The 18,929-nt window shown below is 45.6% G+C and overlaps 1 protein-coding gene across 6 annotated transcripts in view; it reads left to right on the top strand.

Annotated features, from left to right (window-relative positions):
• VGLL4 (vestigial like family member 4) overlaps window positions 1-18,929 on the top strand; it is a 138,398-nt gene that overhangs the window by 109,903 nt on the left and 9,566 nt on the right. The window lies entirely within an intron of this gene.

Here is an 18,929-nt window from a genome sequence, read left to right as displayed (position 1 = left end):
AATAAATATATTGGAAAGTTTTCTGGAGATTTGTGATAATTCGAAAAAACTCGCAGATGAACTGCATAACCTAGAAATACTGAAAAAAATTAAAAGGTGTTAGGAATGCATAAACTACATATTTTTTCATGATTTTCTTAACATTTGCTTGTCTTAAGTTTACTTTATTATAAGAATACAGTGTATAATATATATAACATACAGAACGTGTTGATCAACAGTTTATGTTATCAGTAAGGCTTCTGGTCAACAGTAGGCTATTAGTTAAATTTGGCGGCTGTCAAAAGTTTACATGGATTTTTCTACTGTGCAGGGGGTCGGTGCCCCACCCGCCACATTATTCAAGGGTCAGCTGTATATGTGGGACCTGGAGAGGTGACTGTGGTTCCCGTGGTCGCTGAGTGGGAACAGCTGGAGTGGTCAGTGGTGGCTCCCGTCGGAGCCTCTCGCCCTGGTGCTGGAGAGGGTAGGTGGTCCAGCCCCCTGTTTCTCAGGAGCACAGAGCTTCTTCCGCCTTCTGTTGCAGGGGTCCCTGGGTCACCTCCTTTTTTTCCTTTTCCAGGATTGGTCATTTAACTCTTCATTTCCAAGAAATGCAACATAGTATCCTTGCAATAAAGTCCCCTTTTTTATCATAAGCTAGCTAGCTTTGTTTTATGTTGCTTGTGACCAAAAGAACTTGTTGAATACAGATATTTGTGTTGTTTACGGTGGTTCACTATCATTTGCAGAACTTCCGGGGCTGCCATTGTATTTCCGTCCTTGTTCATCTCTCGTATTCCCCACTTTTCTAGAAGTGGAATTTCTGGACCAGACGGCACCCATTATGCTTTCTGTGGTGCACTCTTCCTGCTTGTTAGGTTTACTGATTTACATTCCCACTAGCACCTGTGTGTGTGAGCCTGCTGCACTGCGTCATCACACAGGTGACAGGTACAATGTATTTAATTTTTGCAGGTTTCGCAGAGGGAATCATTGTGTGGTAGCTTGTCTTTCTTCCCCTGGCCCCCCACATTTCTGCTACTAGGGAACCTGAATGATCTTTTCACATGCTTATTGGCCATTTGGATTTTTCGGTGACTTTGTATCTTTGTCTTTTTTTAAATTAGAGTATTCATCTTCTTTCTATTTATATGTTACAAGTCCCACTTTCCTAATTTGTTTGCTTTTCAAAACCTTGACTGTGTTTTTGAAATATAGATTTTTTTAAAAAGTTGGAAGTAGTTGAATCATTAAATGTTGAATGGAAAAGGCTTCTTAAGTGTTCTAGAGGGCATTGAAATTTGTCGACTAGTACTTTGTAACACGTGCAGGCTGTGTGTTGATGGTATGGTGATTGTGCTTAATACATTGTTAGCTGTGGAATGAAGAGAGCTAATTGTTTGTATATTACTTCATTAGTTCATTTATCCAACATTTCCCAAGTGCCTACTTTGTTGGTGGCATTGTGGGGATGTGGGTGAAGGATTCAGCCCTGGTTAGGGGAGGGGATTTAGCTGTGCCTAAGGAAGTTTCAGGGGTGGGGTGATGTGTGGGCAGTGAGGGGTTGCCCTGGCCCTCACAAGGTTGTGGCCATAGTCCCTGTGAGGAACAGGGATACTGCAGTCTCCACGAAAAAATAGGATTGCAGCCAACATTTCCTGCCTTGTCTGCTTTTTCTCCTCCTTCCTGCTCAGGGACATTTTTTTTTTTTTTCTCCCACTATTGCACTGAGCACTGCGAGTGGTCAGAAAGCTTTTGGTATTTGTTTTAATAGTCTCTTGTTGGGTACCATAAACGAGCTCAAAATCAAAAGTTTAAATTCTGCTTTTATTTAACCATTTTACCAGATGTTTCCTGTGGTTTGACAGATGTACCATTTACTCGAAAGTTACACTCCTGAGATTTTCAGTGTTATGGACACTGTTGCTATAGACAATGATTCTGTCAGGGCAGGATTTGGATGACAACTTTCACATCATTTTTGGGTTGAAAAATGTGTTTTTCCCTAAAACAGAAATGCTTGTCTTCATAATCTGCTTTTGTCTTCTGTTGCAATTCTAATCTCTGATTTATAAAGACTCTATGTGGTTGAATAGAGTTTATTCCAACAGCACCGTGCCTCAGTGAGTATTACTTTCTGAAAGCAGCTGGACTCAAGTACCATTTAGGTTTTGTTTGTAAAACTCACTCGGGTCAAAAATAACTCAGGTAGTGGGCAGGTGAAACTTTAAATTGGGCTGAAAAGCTTAACTGATGCTCCACTTCTGTGGGTTAGTCGATGCTGGATGTGGCTAAGAAAGCTGCAGGCTCGGCAATTTTTTGCAGCGACCGACAGCCCGTCAAGACAAACCATGGATCACTTTGGTACCTTTGCCTTCCCCGTGCTTGCAGCCAGCGTTTCTCTGCAGCCCAGGAGTCCAAGTAGAAGAGAGCCTCTCATCCAGGATTTTGCTAGTGGGAGGAAAGCAGAAGGAAGTTGCTTCTTGCAAAACTCAAGTGAGACTAGTTGTGGCTGCAGCAGAGGAATAGGGATTTTTGACATTCCTTCTCGAAGGGGCCCAGCTGCAAGGGTGCCGCGGACTCGCATGCATTGTTCTGGTGGGGCTGGATCCCTTCTCCAGCAGCCTTCCTCTCCTGTGTTTTGTTCAGCCTTCTTTTAGAGTTTTATAAAAGCCTCATGTTATGGAAGATGGAGAAACAAAGAAAGAGGAAATTGCATAGTATAATTCTGACAGCAGATCTATTTTCTCACAAAATGGAACTGTAATGATGCATGTAACTTTTTGGCAAGACACCTTCTGTAAATAAACCCTCCCAGGAGTTGCTAACCTATCCCAGGACCCATAGGAAACTTTCCTTGCAGTGTGGGGTCAGGCAGGCCACTTACCTTGTAAGTCTCCTTTCAGCTGAGGACTTTTATTCTGACAGGCATTCTGCCTATCCAGTTTTGTGCCTGGGACTGCTTGCCAAGTTTGTGAGGCCCAAAGCTTTTTTGTGGGAGGACGCTGGGCTGTCTTCATGCTCTTTGGCAATGATTAAAGTGAGGTTAGTACCAAAAACCCTTTCATTTTATTCCCTTATCCTTGCTTTTTCAAACCAGATGGCAACCCTGTATTTTCAGCTGTAATTAATTTAAACTATGAGGCAGCAAGTGCTGGGAGAGGTAGAGTTGATTTTGCTCAAAAGGGACAGCAGTGATTTTCCTTCTCATCCCTCACCCCTCACTAAACGGCGCCTTGTCTCAACCAGATCCATGTCATGTACAGTTTCTTCTGAGAGAGGACTGGAAGGAGAGAGAGAGGGCTGTTAATAGGGCTGCAGCGCTGGCCGCCAGCTACACGTATGAGCTGGGAAGGGTTAATGCACACTAGTAATTGTTTCCTTCATGGGTTGGAAGTAACCAAGTTTCAGGTGATGGCTGACATGTTATTGCCAGACGGGGCTCTCATGTGACCGTCTGTAGACAATGGTGCGTAGTTTGAGTGGCTGCCGGTTTGGGCAGTACAGGGTGCTTTTTCTTCCCACTCAGTTGAGCTGCCAGGATCGCCTCCAGAAGGGGGTATGTTTTAGGTTTAACATTTATTCTTAAAGAAAATTACAAGGGAAATAAAAGCACTTGGCCACGATTGAAGTCTGGAGGTTTTGACCTCAGCTATTTGACCACTTCCCTCCATGGAAATTATACTTGAGTCCCTCCTCTGTAAGTTGCTTTAGTGCACAGGATCCATTAGAGATTGAGAGATCCTTCACATTTAATAGAAAATAAATGCTTTTGTTTAATCTCTCAGTAACTCAGTGAAGTAACTCTAGGGAGCAGCCATTGCACTCCCCCTTTCCCCCCTCGTTGCTCTGAGATGAAGCTGAGGTTAAAGTGGAGAGCGAAACCGTTGACTCCTTGAGAGCCAGTGTCGTGGTGCCCTCACCTGCCTGCACAGCTAGGTGCAAGGGGGTTTTCACTTCACCATTTGAGGAACACTTTTTCTGGGCAGTACAGAGCTGTTGTAGATTGCTGAAGATCTGCTAACGATAATATATGTGCAAAGCACTTTGTAAAACTGTATGCTAATGTTATACAAATGGTAGTTATTACTACGTATTATTAACATTAGCCTCCCTTGGACGGCTTGAAGTGATTTTTTAAAGGCCCATGGTGAGAAATGGGAACCACAAATATGTAGCTTGTGAGTCTTTACTATGCTCACTGTTGATTACAACATCATTGACTTGTATGCGCTTATGTTTACCGAATTTAGTGAGCTGGGTGATAGATGTTCTCTGTTTATTTAATTTTTACATCAAATGTTTACATTTTTCAAGATCATTTTTCTCATGAACCACTTGCTCTTTGTTTACAAAGACTTGAATTTTGTTGTTGTTGTGGGCTAGACCCATCCTTTTGCAAACCTTTTATTTTTCTCTAGTAAGGAGGGACAAACTCATAGTGAAGAGAGCATCCTATAGGCCCAGCCTCCTTTACTGCCAACAATTTGTCAGAGCTTCTAAGGACTGAAAATCAAACAGAATTACTGTATTTTCCAGCAGATTTGCTAGTAAGTATGTAGCCAAAAGAATTGAAAGTAGAGTTTCAAGGAGATATTTTTACACCCATGTTTGTAGCAGCGTTGTTCACAAAAGCCAAAAAGGTGGAAACAACCCAAGGGTTGATCACTGCATGACGAGATAAACAAAACGTGATCTATACACACAGGGGAATATTAGTCAGCCTTTAAAAAGGAACACAATTCTGACACCTGCTAACATCATGGATGAACCTTGAAGATGTTATGCTAAATGAAATACCGCTAGTCACAAAAGGACAAAGAGTGTATGGTTGCACTTAACGTGAGAAGTCAAATTCATAGACACAAAGGAGAATTGGTGGTCGCCAGGGGCTGGAGGGAGGGGGAATGGGGAGTTACTGTTTAATGGGAACAGAGTTTCAGTGGGGAAGACAAGGAAGTTCTGGAGATGGATGGAAGTGGTGATGGTTGCAGGACAATGTGAATATATTTGATGCCACTGAACAGTATACTTAAAAATGACTAAAATGGTGAATTTTTATGTGTATTTTACCGCAGTAAAAAAAAATTACACTCTAAAGGCTAATGATTAACTTTATTTAGTTCAACTGAATACACAATAATGGGTCTATTATGTGTAAAGCCTTTAAACTCCATGCCCAGCCGGGATGAGTGATTCCCAAGGAGGAAGTGAGCCATTTGGAGGAGAGAAGTTTGCTCTCTGAGGGTATGATATTTGAAAATTGCAGTATGATGGCTCTTGGCGGTAGTGATTTTAATTTAAAGGGTAGTTAGGATTCACCATTACCGTTTGGTTTTGGAAATCCTCACGCATGAGAAGGAAAATGTATGTCACTTGGGGTGCTGGGGCATGGTAGTCTCTGGATTCTCTAAAGGCATTTTTAGAATCATCAGTGCAAGAGTTTTGGAGGGAAATAATGCCATTTCAGTGTTGAATGGAATCTTTCCCTCCTTTTCTGGGTTCCAGGTTTCGGATTAAATGTAATTTTAAAAGCCAAGGGATGGTTTCTTTATTAGAGATGTGGTGGTAAAGCTAAGCAGACAACTTAGAGAAAGACAGTTCTGAATTCTGTGAAGAGTCTGAACGTGAGAATGTCTGCAAAGAAATTTTAACTCAGAGAAAAATTAAGTAGGCCCTCCGTTTTGTTTTTTTTTAGGTCCCTTGGGAACTTTGCTATAAGAACAGAGATTGATTGGTTAATTTGTCTATCTGTTGTCACTAGGTTAGAAGCTGTTCTAAGCACCAAAGGGTCCTTGGAATAATCTTTAATTCACATCTTGTTTCTATCATGTAATCTAAGTAAAGAAAAAAATATCCTAGCCAACCTTTTCCTCTAGGTTTTGGAAAGATGGAGTTCAGCCCAGAAACTGCCTGGATGCTCAGAGGGAATTTGTATGCTACGTAATTCACTCTCAGATGGAAGGTCTTTAAGGTTCTTTAATAATAATAACTTTATAATTAATTATAGTAATTAATTTGATATTGATAGTAATAACTTTTAAAGAGTATTTGGTAGGTGCTTCAATATCTTTTATTGGTTGAATATTTAATCACTTTATATACTCAGTGCTCAAATTCTCAAACTTTTTAGTATAATTAGAATTTAACTCAGTAATTTAATTTTTGCCTGCAACGTATGATCTCAGTCAGGGTAAGTAGGTAGTTCGAAAAAGGAAAACTGGCTTTCTAATTTTGTACTGAATTAGAAGTTATCCTCTAACAGCAAGACGTCTATAAAATAATTTGGAACTGGTTGCCACTGCCATTAGGTTAGACACTTGGGAAGAACGCTTGCATTCACATGTAGGAATGAGATTGTGTATAGGCATGTGTATGAGAGGAGGGAATTGCAACAAACCAACTAGCACAAGAAGGAAATTCGATAGTTTGTCTCTAATGTCCATGCATATGTGATGCAAATGTATGTAGTTACTCCTTTATATGTCTAGCCAGTATGGGGTCACAAATATAGCTGGATTAAAAGGAAAAAAGAACAAGTTGGAGGATTGTAGGTGGTCCCACACTCACTGTGTGACAGGGTTATGGAAGTGACTGTTGGTATCTTGAGTGGTGCTTTTAAAGGTAGAGCTCTAGCCGAGCACAGATCCTGGGATAATCTTGATTTTGAATGTTCTGTTCTTACACTTATTAGACCTTATGCCCTGCTTTTTGGTTCAGAAATATGCCACCATAAATTGAAGGGACTTACCTTTTCTCGTGTGCTCTGTTTTTTAGCTTACATTAGGAGTGGTATGGGTGTTAATTTGGAGAATGTGTGGAGGTGAGTGACAGGGCAGTAAGGGGTCTGGTGTTAGAATCGTTTGGAGCGATTCTTGTTTGTGAAGAGAATTCCGGGCACGGGAGTGCTGACCTAGAAGCAGTTTTCCAGTAGTTAGAAGAACTAGATTTCATCGAGAATCATACTGGAAAGTAGATTTCATTTATTATGAGGAAGAACCTTTTATTAAAGCTTTTCAGTAGTCAAGTGAATCACTTTAAAGAGGAAGCCAGCGCCTGTCTGTATTGCAGTCTTTTAGGGGCGTTGAGATTCCTCCTTCCTTTATTCACGGCCATTTCACTGTGAAGCTCTTTTCCTCTGAGTAGGACAAAGCATCCAGTCTTTTCATTAAATGGTTTTATAATATTTTCAAGCAATTTGCTAGACCATGTAGAATAAAAGCTAAGAGTGAGCCTTCAAAAGAATTTGATTGGAATTGTGAAAGCTGGCTTGGTACCAGCCCAAAAGAACAAATGCAGAAATCACGATTCAAAGGGATTTTCAGACCAGTAGTTTCTGGTGGGTTTGTGATGCCCGGTGTTGTTAATCTGCTCACCCCTGAGCCAGCTGCTGCCCCAGAGCTTCACAAGTTCCTCTGTCATATTCAGACTAGTTGGTGCTGTTTTCTCCCTAAGAACTGGTTTACTTTTGGTTGGTTCTCTCATAAATTAGTTACTGTGTGCCAGGCACTGCGGTGGACACTGGCTTATGGAGACTTCTGGGCAGCGCTCTGTGCAGAGGGTCCCTTTCCCTAATTTGTTTCACTCCAGGCCTTTCTAGGAGGTCTTCTCTCCGAGTCTCAGGGTGGTGGATGGCTAAGAAAGGGAGTGTATCTATCTGTATTCCGCCTTCCTGAGCAGCCGGTTCCACACTCCACTTTTCTTAGCATAAGGAAGCCTTTGCCAACAGATCTTAGAATCAGATTGAGGGTGAGGGTGAGAGCAAGGGTTAGGGTTGGGGCAGTGGGAGTGGGAGCAGTGGGAAGAACTGAGCTTCTGGTCACCCTTAGTAAAGCTGGTGCGGACACTGTCCATTTAAAATACGGCTTTCAAAAACAAATGATCCCATCAAAAAATGGGCGGTGGACCTGAACAGACACTTCGCCATAGAGGACATACAAATGGCCAACAAATACATGAAAAGATGTTCAGCATCACTAGCTATTAGGGAAATGCAAATCAAAACCACAATGAGGTACCATCTCATACCTGTTAGAATAACTATAATCAACAACACAAGTAATAACAAATGCTGGAGAGGATGCAGAGAAAAAGGAATCCTCATACACTGCTGGTGGGACTGCAAATTGCTACAGCCACTATGGAAAACAGTATGGAGGTTCCTCAAAAAACTAAGAATTGATCTACCATATGATCCAGCAATCCCTCTGGGTATTTACCCCAAAGACTTGAAAACCCATATCTAAAAAGCTGTTTGCACATTGATGTTCACAGCAGCATTATTCACAGTGGCCAGGACATGGAAGCAACCGAAGCATCCTACAATGGATGATCGGCTAAAGAAGCTGTGGTACATATATATACAATGGAATATTACTCAGCCATAAGAAGAGATGAAATACTGCCATTTGCAACAACTTGGATGGACCTCGAGATGATCATACTAAGTGAAGTAAGCCAGACAGAAAAAGTTGGAAATCACATGATATCACTTATATGTGGGATATAAAACTAAAAGCAACAAAGGAACAAGACAAACAGAGACTCAGGGACATGGACAATGGATTAGTGGTTACCAGAGAGTAGGGGGTGAGGGAGAAGGGGAAAGGTAGATGGGGTAAAGGGGATCAAATTTAGGGGGGTAGGAGAGAGTAAAGTGAGTGAAGATGATCAAATATATGGTAGCTGAAGGAAACTGGACTTTGGATGGTAAGCACAATAGAATATGCAGATGTCAAATGATAATGTACACCTGAAAATTATATAATTGTATTAATCAATGTTACCCCAGTAAACTTAATTTAAAAAAAAAGAAGAAACACATAAAATATGACTCTGGACAGCCTCATTAGTCAAGTTGAATCCCCTTGCTTCCGCCCTTTCTCTAGTCCTCACCCCAGCTGTCTCAGGTGGTCCTTAAAGGATAGCCAAGCAGAATGTCACCATGCTGATGCCTCTGTTGTTGTGCAGAGACAGACGATCTTCCCTAGGTTTTTGCCTACCTCAGACACTGTAGTCGAGTTACAGAAGGAAGACATAATGTTTTCCATCCCTTCTGTGGCGCAAGGACTCTGTTTAATGCCAAAAATCTGATAGTCGTCGTATTTTTTTAAATATCATTCATTGAGAGAATACATAATGGCAAAATGACTGCAAGTTTAGTAGCGGTAGGAATTTTAAATTAATTTCTGCTTTGTTAGTCTCAGCAACATTTCCATTCATGTGAAAACCGAGCAGACACATGTGGGACGTGCGATGTGTTCCGTCCGGCGGCAGCGCCTGGTCTGCACGCGGGGCCTTGCCCGGGGCCACCCCTCCGGTGGAGGCCCGCTGCTTCCGCGGCCACGGTTCCTAACATGGGTGGCAGATGAGATGCTTTTCCAGTCGTGTTCTCAGGGCTGACCTTTTCTTTCAAACTTGAGTTTCCCCCCTCATCTCAGCTAATGATGGAAAACATGTGCAGACAGTTGTGGTCGAAGAAAACTGGTACCTTATTTACATAGAGCTGAGCAGTTCAGTAATGTGAGTCTCCCGGCACCGTGTGAGAGCTCTGCTCTTCCTACCGACATCACAGCGAGTCTTGCTTCTCCATAAACAGTGGGGCTGGAAAGCCCTTCCTTTCCCAGGCAAATAAGATCTCTGAATTCCGGAACTGGAGAAGGAGGAAAGTGGCCGAGGGAGGCCCTTCACCCATTCAGGGCCTCTGTACTCTTACTTTATACAGCACTGTAGCAAACTTCGTTGCCCGGCATTTTGGCCCACAGTGAGGAGAAGGGCAAGATGAGGGCTCCAGCAGGGCAGGCATACTTACTCCAGGATTGACGCTCGATAACAGACAAAGGGAGGAACCCGGAACACAGTAGGCAGTTGGCCCAAGAACTCAAGCAGCTGAGCGATGAGATGGCTCAGCCCGTGGCAGACAGGCCTGTCCTAGAGACCTGGATCATGTCTGAAAATAATGTTTATGATAAAGGCCCTGAGTCACCAGGAAAGGAAAGAATAAATTGTAGGATGTCTCAGATGGGTTTCTAACTAAAATAGTTTCAAAATGTTTTCTCTCTCGAGGCTTACATTTCGGTTCCCTAGAAGCTTTACTTAAGTGGCCACCCTTACTTAAGTGGCTTTAGATGACATCAGTGAGGTTTCCCGGATGCCTCGTGGACCCTCACGCAGACCTGCGCAGTAATCGTGCCGGAAGAGAAGGGAGACCCACTTTCCCCTGAAGTTCCTTCCTGTCTCACAGAGAAAGAAGGACACGAGTGGCAAGAGCACATCACGTAGAACTCTGGCGAGGGCTGCACTGCGGCCGGAGGGGCCAGGGGCCGGAGGGAAGTAAGGGATCTCGAAGGCTGGCATGTCTGGAGACATGGGTTATGCTAATTTATTTAATGCCTTGCAACCTCTTTTTTTTTAATTAATTTATTTAAATTAGTGTCAAGTATATAGTATATTAGTTAGGCATCTATAATGTACATAAAATGATCCCCGCAATTGCTCCCTCCCTCCCCCGGCCCTCCACCTAGCCATCATATTAATGCCAACTCCATTCCCTCTGCCGTGCTCCCTGTGCCCAGCTATCAACTACTAATTTGTACTACTTTAACCCTTCACCCCTTCTTCCAGCCCCGCCGTGTGCCTCTCACTCTTGAGGGCCTTTGATTGGCAGCCCTTGACTTTGACTTAGTCACAGAGAAAGCGTCCCGATCAGTTACGTGTTTCCTCTTACACTGTCCGGTTTTGGTGGTTTCCCCAGAAATGGTGCTATTTCTGAAAGCCTCGCAGGCAGTTTGAGCAGAAGAGGAAGGGCTGGCCTGATTCGAGTCCCAGCCCCACCGCCTTCCAGCCACGTAACTCTGGGCTGAGTGCTCTGCTTTTCCATTTCCTTTCCCTCCGTTGTACCATGGGAATGGTGGCAGGCACTGCCCCGGGTTGGCACGACCACTGAGTGAAGGAAGGTGGGCAGTACTCACTGTCATCCTGTGGTCTCCGGGTGTTTGTTACCGGTGGGCCTGTCAGTGCAGGAATAATGAAAAGAAACTGCTGATTCATTCGTTCATCCACCCAAAATGTTCCTGAGCCAAAAGGTTTTGGATTGTAACTTGGCTGACAAACTGCTTCCCTCTTCTGTGGAGGGGCAGGTGGCGGTGCCTTTTCCTGGCTTCCTGAATTGCACTTGGAGAAGTCAGGGGGCAGCGGGCCCTCCGGCTTCTCACTGGCAGGCCTGGCCTCACACTCACTGGTCTCGACTCCTGTTGTCATCTCTCAGTGCTTATTAAATGTGCCTTATAATGACAGGCATGCATGACAGGGATACCTGAGGTCCAGCGGCTCTCAGGGGACCTCTTTGAAAATGTCCAGAGGAAGATCTAAAATTTTCTGGACAGTGGGGCAGGATTAATACAGATAAAGCTGAAAAAAACATGGGTGTGGAGAACATCTAAAAATGTTTAAAATGGGGTTAAAAAAAAAAAAGGCCATGGAAATTCTATGAGTTTGCTAGGGCTGCCATGATGAAGTACCTGCGTGTGTGGTTTATACAGAAGAACTGTATTGTCTCACAGTTCTGGAGGCTGGAATTCTGAGATCCAGCTGTTGGGGTTAGTTCTTTCTGAGGGCCGTGAGGGAGAGTGTATTCCATACCTCGCGCAGCTTCTGGTGGCCTTAGGCATTCCTCGTCTTATAGATGGCATTCTCCCTGTGTCTTCACGTTATCTTCCCTCTGTGCATGTCTGTCACTTCTTCCAAATTTCCCCTTTTTATAAGGACACCAGTTAGATTGGATGAGGTCCCACCTTAACGGCCCCATCTTAACTTGATTGTCTGCAAGGACTCTATTTCCACATGAGGTGCCATGTGCAGGCACCAGGGATTAGGACTTCAGTATCTTGGCGGGGCACATAATTCAACCCATAACAAATTAAAAGCAGTTCAGAGAAGAAAGTAGAATGGCTAATAGATGTATGAAAAGATCTCCAGTTGTGCTGGCAATTGAGGAAATGCAAATTACAACAGGAAGGAGGAGCGATTCACACCACAGGAATGGCAGAAATCCACAGGCTGCTGCAGAGGACGCAGGTGGGCAGCAGCCGTGATGCACAGCGGGCGGGGGCGGGGCAGAGGGGACCACCGCGACATGTACAGGGTTTGGGCAGCTTCCGCGGCGGTCGGAGGTGGTGAGCTCTACAACCCAAGAGCGTCACTTCTAGATATTTCCCTGAACGACACTCCAGGCACAGGGGACATGTGCACGGATATAAACACCACAGGGCTATTTATAGGAAGAACCAGAGGGTGTCCAGATCCTGTCAGTAGAGGAATTGACAGATAAATTGTGGTGTATTCGTGTGACGGAATACTGTACAGCAGGTAAATAAGATGGCTAAACTAGATTTCCAGGTGAGAACATAGGTGAGGGGGAAAAAGAGCATGGTTATAAAACAGCACATGCAGTGTGATACCGTGATGTAAATTGGAAACGTGCTCCATATGGTCCACATATAGGAAGACTCCCCAAATAGAGGACAGTGGGGACGTTCGGGGTGAAGAGGGCGCGCGGGCCTTGGCGGTGGGTGGGAAGGGGGGACCGTGCCTGTGTCTGCCGTGTCCTGCTGCTTTGTTTCCTGCCAGTGTTTCATTTAGGAGGAGAGCGAAGGCCTGAAGCAAATACAATAGTACAGTTTCGTTTGTCAGCTTTGAGTGGTGGGTTCATAGGTCTTTATGGTTTTCTCAGACTCTCTCTTGAGAGGGAAAAAGTGAAAAAGAAAGGCTTTGGAGCTAGTCAGATAGAAATTAGAATCCTTGTACTGTACTAGTGTTGTATCCTTAAATAAGTTACTCCGCCTCCCCAAAGCTAAGTTTCCTCTTCTATAAAATGGGGCTGCTGATACGTGTTCTGTAGTGTTATGGTGGGTTTAACAAGGCGGTGAGGTCTGGCACGATCTGGCATGTAGCATTATTAAGGGATGATAGTTTGTGATAGTAACAGTAATCAAGACAGTTTGCTTACAGGGATTCCTCAACTTTTCATGCATTGTGTTTTTGGACACTATTTTCTAAGGGCAGCATCACAACGATACATGCTTTTCACTGGAACTGCAGGTCACCAATGTCATGGGATGGAGCAAATGAGGTGCGTGTTGCTTAGTCCCATGTAGTTCATTGTAAGGCACATTTAATAAGCACCGAGAGATGACAACAGGAGTCGAGACCAGTGAGTGTGAGGCCAGGCCTGCCAGTGAGAAGCTGGAGGGCCCGCTGCCCCCCGACTTCTCCAAGTGCAATTCAGGAAGCCAGGAAAAGGCACCGCCGCCTGCCCCTCCATAGAAGAGGGAAGCAGTTTGTCAGCCACGTTACAATGACTAGCAGGAAGGCGATGCTACCTTTGTGCGCGGGTAATGGGAAATGCTTCGTGGGTGGATAGTTGCGGCAGCAATGTAATAGGCCAGTTCAGTGTCCATCACACTCGAGCCTTTGATGGTGATAAGGATGTGGCTGTTTTCTGGATTATTACGTGACGTTAAATGATGTAGTTGTGGTACGCAGCACCGTCTTTTACCATAGTTAGGGGAAGGCAGTCTCTGCCCTCTTTTCACTGCTGACCAGGATGCGCTTGTCACTGGAGCAGAGAGCCCTTAGGTCACTCTGGATGCCAACATTTCTCAACTTCCTCCAGCCTGTGACAGACAGCTTGCTATTTTTTTTTCTTTTTTAAGTCTCGGAGGGTGCCTCTGCCCCTCCGCCCACCACCTCCGCGTGCACACACCGGTGCTCGGCCATCCCGCTGCACCGCGGTGCCCTGGGGGCGGTATCACCACCCCCTCCACTTCCCGTCTGAAAAATGGGTTCCAAGGCGTGATGAGACTTGACCAGATGGCTTGGAGACAAACCCAAGTGCCGTCTTGTTTGGGAAGCAGTCAGCTGTCCTGCTCAGGAGGAGAAAGTTGGGGGTGACACGTGCCCCCGCGTGCGCACGTGAGGTTTGGACAAGCTAGGGGACGTTCGGGAGTGAGAGGAGAAGAACGAAAGGTGGAGAAGGTAGTTAAGGAGAGAAAACATCTCACTACCATGGATGTCCTGTGTTTAAGTGCTCCCTGAACTTTGCTTTTCCAGGAAAAAAGTCTTTCCTGCTGAGAATTTCCTCTGAAATGATCTTAAGTGCCTTTTCATTCAGCACGGATGCTGTTAACTGGACTCACACATAGTAAATGCACTTTAATAATTCACTTATTCATCCAATGAGTATGCTCAGTCCTGTGCCCAGCATGGGGAGAAGGCAAGGCTTGTGGGTGTGGGGCCCTCCACAGTGCCCAGTCCATATGGGGGAGCTGACCGTGCCCCATGGTCAGCTACTTGAAGTTGGCTGATGAAGATGTAACCAACTGGGATGTGCCTCGGGGAGCTGGTTCCTTCATGCATGTCCAGGTTCCCACTCTTACCTCCACCCCTGCAGTTTAAGGGGTCAGAAAAGGCTGCCTAGAAGCTTGAGATGGAGCTTGAGGGGATGAAGAGCTGTCACGGGCCTGAGGGTGAGCGTTTGGGTGTGTCTGGGTGACATCCTGCCTCCATTTCGATCTTAGGCTGTGTTTATCTTCTCTTTCTTGATCCCCTTTTCTGTAAACCCGGAGTAGTGCCACCAACCCGATCTGCATTGAAACCTGAGGACTCAGTAAGTAATGGTCTTGGAGGCACTTTTTAATTAAAAAATTAATTTTTAAAAAATTGTGGTTAAGTACACATTATATACGGTGTACCATTTTAACCATTTTTAAGTGTACAGTTCAGTGACATTACATTCTCCGAGGAAGCTTTTAAAAGTTGAAGATGCTTGAGCAATATTAACTAGAGAGGACTCCATCTTGCGGTGGCCCGGCCACCACTGCTTCCCTCCTGCTTTGACTCTGTTTCCACCTGCACCCTCGTGCGTAGAGGGTGTGGCCACAGACCTTCAGTTCACGCCTGTCAGGAGTGGTCTGGCATCCAGCAGGGCCACTGTCACTTCAGGGGTGTCCTGTGCATCCTGGGAGCCGACATGGGGGACCCGGGACTGGTCCTTGCCTCATTCACCTGGGCCGAGGGACCCGTGCCGAGACTGTGGCCAGGTGTCTGCAGCGCAGGGGCCCCATGGGATCCCAAGATCCCAGAACATTTCCTTGAAAGCACTGACTAAAATGCCTCACACCCATATCCCTTCCCTGTTGTGCAGATTCAGGCTCCCATTGGTTTAGTTAATAGCCATGTGTAGTTAATGGAATCCAGGCCCAAGCGTGCCAAGCACTGTAATACCTTCCCACAGGTTTGCTTTCGACTCAGAGCTCTTGGTGTCTACGAGCCGGAAAGTCTCCTTTTAATGGGAATCCAGTGGACGTGGTGCCCTTTTTGGTGTGTGATGGAATTCTCTCACAGCCTCACTGCTTGGAATCTAGCTGACTTTTACCCAGACACCGCAGACACTTCTGATTTCTCAGCTCAGAGAGGGGAGAGTAGTAGCAGCAGGTGGCATCAGTTTTCTGGAACACATTGACGTGGAGGAAAGTATAATAGGTGTCTTCCTTTTAACCACCTTTTACTTTTATCCCCCCCCCCTCCATTTTTTCTCCTAAAACAGTTGACAGTGGCAATGCCCTCCCCGGGATGAGTATGAGTTCCCCGGGGGGACGGGGGGCCAGGGTGTCTTGAGCTGCAGGTCCTCGGCGTCCAGCCACCCATGAGCCCTTTAGGCTCCAACAGGGCTGCAGCTGATTTTTCATGAGCAGATTTTGTCCTTAACGAGAGTGGAGGCGACTCCGATCCCCCAGGCAGGAAACGTGTGGTTTGGGTCTGCCGTCCGCGAGAGCACATGATGCCCTGGGAAGCGCTGGAGCCGGCGTGTGATTCACCCGGGGGTGGGGCATGGAAAACAATGTCTGTCTTTAAGCTCTGGGAACCGGGAAAATGAGCTGGAAATGTGAGTAATGTATAATTTTACTAAAATTAACCAGTGAATTCTTGAGGCGTTTTCCTTCTGTGTTTTTCGGCATCTTCGACTGAGCCGTGACGCCCCACTGCGTCACGCTCTCGGTTGGCCATTTTGTGTCCCCCACAGTCCCTTCTCCCACTGTGCCGCATGGCGCGGGCACAGAGCAGGTCGTCAGGAGCACAGGTGGCAGCTGTGGGTGTGGCCCCGCCCTGTCTTCACCTCTGGCCCGTTAGCCGGGTGCCCCAGGCAACTCACTGCCGTCTTTTGGGCTCCTGTTCCCTAGAACATGGTCACTGTAGAGGCTCACCGAAGTTGTCACGTGTGACTCGATTTGCCAACATTGAGGTGCAGTGTGGACATCTGTAAGAGATCCGTGGGCTGTGTCTATGTACTGGCGACTTTGACGTTGGATGAGGACAGATGTTGTCTGGCTTTAGGCCACTCCTTCCTGCCAGCTAGGGGTTGGTCTTCATCCTCGGACTCTCTGCAGCCTTCGTGTGGCTTCCCTAGCCTGTGTTACCTCATTTGTACCCCGTGAGAATGCAGGGCTGTATCTTGCTTTCTGTAACTGTCACAAAAGAGGGGCTCAGTTAACACTGGTTGAATAAATTGATGTCTGAATCGGACAGAGGAGAATTCTGACTGCGAAGCTCATGCATCCATTCGCTGGGTTTGCCTGGTTCATTCAGTGGCCTTCAGAAACCTCATGGGGGCGTTGGATGAAAGCAGGGGGAGATGGTGTCAGGGAAGCAGCTTCCACGTTGGGTCAAACATTAAATTTTATCCAAATTTAGAAGGAAACGTGAAGATGAGTATGTGTGCCAATGGTATAGTCTTTTCATACACTGATGAGTCGTATTTAGCATTACATATCCATTTAGGAAAAAGCCAGGTTATCTCAGGTTCGATTGGCCTGAAGTCCGTCAGGTGGAACATCCTCTTCACGTCTACACTACGATGATACTGGCGTTTGCGATCATAGCCCCTGAGGCAGTTGTTGTGAAGGCCTGTGATGTCTTCTGAATCATCATGGGAAGATGAAATTATGGACAGCTGGTTTCAGAACTGATGTTTTTGTTTTGTTTTGGTATTGTACTTCCTTGAAAATCACATGTATGGAATATTTCATCTAGACCGTTTGACCATAATATACTCTTCCATTATTTTCTTAATGGGTTGAAAATTCTATATTTGCTTTTAAGTCATTCTGTATAGTCAAGCAGGGAATAAAAGGGGGGGGGGAAACACCCATAAATTATTTAATTTATGCCTTATGCAGTTAATTACCCTGCAGTTGATTTGAGCTTAGTGCTGACTTGGTTTCACTAATAGCCACTGATCCACCTGCATTATGGCAGCATGATTGTTCATTTGTTTAATGTTCGGTCCTCATTTAAACCCCTCCGAGGTGGATTTTACTATGACCCATGGTAGGTAAGGATACTGGCGCGGGGACTTGCCACGTCCCCTGCTCTCTCCTCTGAGCCCCTAATGGCATGTCGATCGAGGCACGGAACCCATCTGGAGGGTGCGCGCGCCCCTGCCTTTGTCTCCTCTGCCCTCGCCTCTCCATGATTCTGCCCGCGCACAGTTCCGCGTCCATGGTGCCCTCCTTCCCCTATCTGGACACCACTGTCTCTTCACTGTCGCACAGCCCCGTGGGCCTGCCGTGCCGGGCAGCGTCCTAGGCAGTGAGGGTGTGGGATGGGCTCTCAGAAGCCTGAGGGGGGAACCTGGGGGTCACGTAGATGAAGAAATTGTAGATGGTGATGTGATGGCTTCTCTATCAAAGGTTTGCACAGAGCACTTTGGGATCCAGAGCACAGCCTCTACAGCCACGAGCACGGTTGGCTGTGCGTGTGTGTGCATGGGGAGCACGTGCATGATCCAGTCACAGAGCCATGAAGTGGTGTGCCTTGTTTGAGGCATGGCAGGTAGACTTGTAACTACAAAGCACAACACTTGAGGGCATGAAACCCAGACAAAGATGGAAAGGTGGTCAGGGTCAGAGTGGGAAGGGCCGAGGAGGCCACTGGAGAGGATGTTGAGTTGCTGTAAATTTTAACTATAGGCTTGATGTGGTCAGATCTGCTTTGTAAAAAGATCATGCTGGAATGAATATAAATAAAACAGGAAATCCAGTTAAGGTTGGTGGATTGTCTCAGTGTTAACAGCCTGGTTGTGATATCACATTGTAGTGGGTTTTTTTTTTTTTTTTTTTTTTTTTTTTAAGCTTCTCTGTAATTCCATCCCTGACCTATGGATGTTGCCTTTTCCCTTTAAGGGCTGGATCTCTGAAGGTGGGATGTCTCCTCCCACAGGCTCACAGCACACCAGGGTCCTGGTGCACCCAGAGTATGGTCCATGGCTCCCTTGGGGCACAAACCCAGGACTTTCTTCGTGTAAAGCAGATGTGCTAACCGCTATACTATGGAGCTACCCACATTGTAGTTTTATAAGATGCCACCATTGGGGTAAATTGAGTAAAGGGCACATGGGATCTGTTTCTTGTAACTACATGTGAATCTACACTTTAAAAAGGCATGCCTCTCTCCCTCCCTTTCTTTCGTGTGTGTGTGTACGTGCGTGTGTATATAAAATACTGAATTATATTTTATCACATTCAGTCTTTTGAGACACTAGCCTGTGCTGCTGCTTTCTGTGGGTTTCTTAGCACATGAGTTCAGGCTTCTTTCCTGTAAAATAGACTGTCTGCTGAGGCAAGAGGATGATGGCTTGTAAACTCAGAATAACTTGCATTTCTTAAATAAAAGTCACTGAAATCGTATCTGCCACATTTTTAGTTAAAAGACTCATTTCTTAGGAAAAAAGAATGCTCTGACAGCAGGAGGACGTGGCAGATTTGAGGGGCTGAGACTCAAGGCAGAGACAATTCCTGGGATAATAAACGGGAGGAGGAGGGACCTGGGCCAAGCCCCTAACAGCGTTCTTGGTCTTCTGTCAGTCATGTCTTACCACGACCTGGGCTGTG

Source organism: Rousettus aegyptiacus, unplaced genomic scaffold (assembly GCF_014176215.1).
Source record: "Rousettus aegyptiacus isolate mRouAeg1 unplaced genomic scaffold, mRouAeg1.p scaffold_m13_p_4, whole genome shotgun sequence".
Classification (NCBI taxonomy): domain Eukaryota; kingdom Metazoa; phylum Chordata; class Mammalia; order Chiroptera; family Pteropodidae; genus Rousettus; species Rousettus aegyptiacus.
This window is presented reverse-complemented; position numbering and strand designations above follow the sequence as displayed.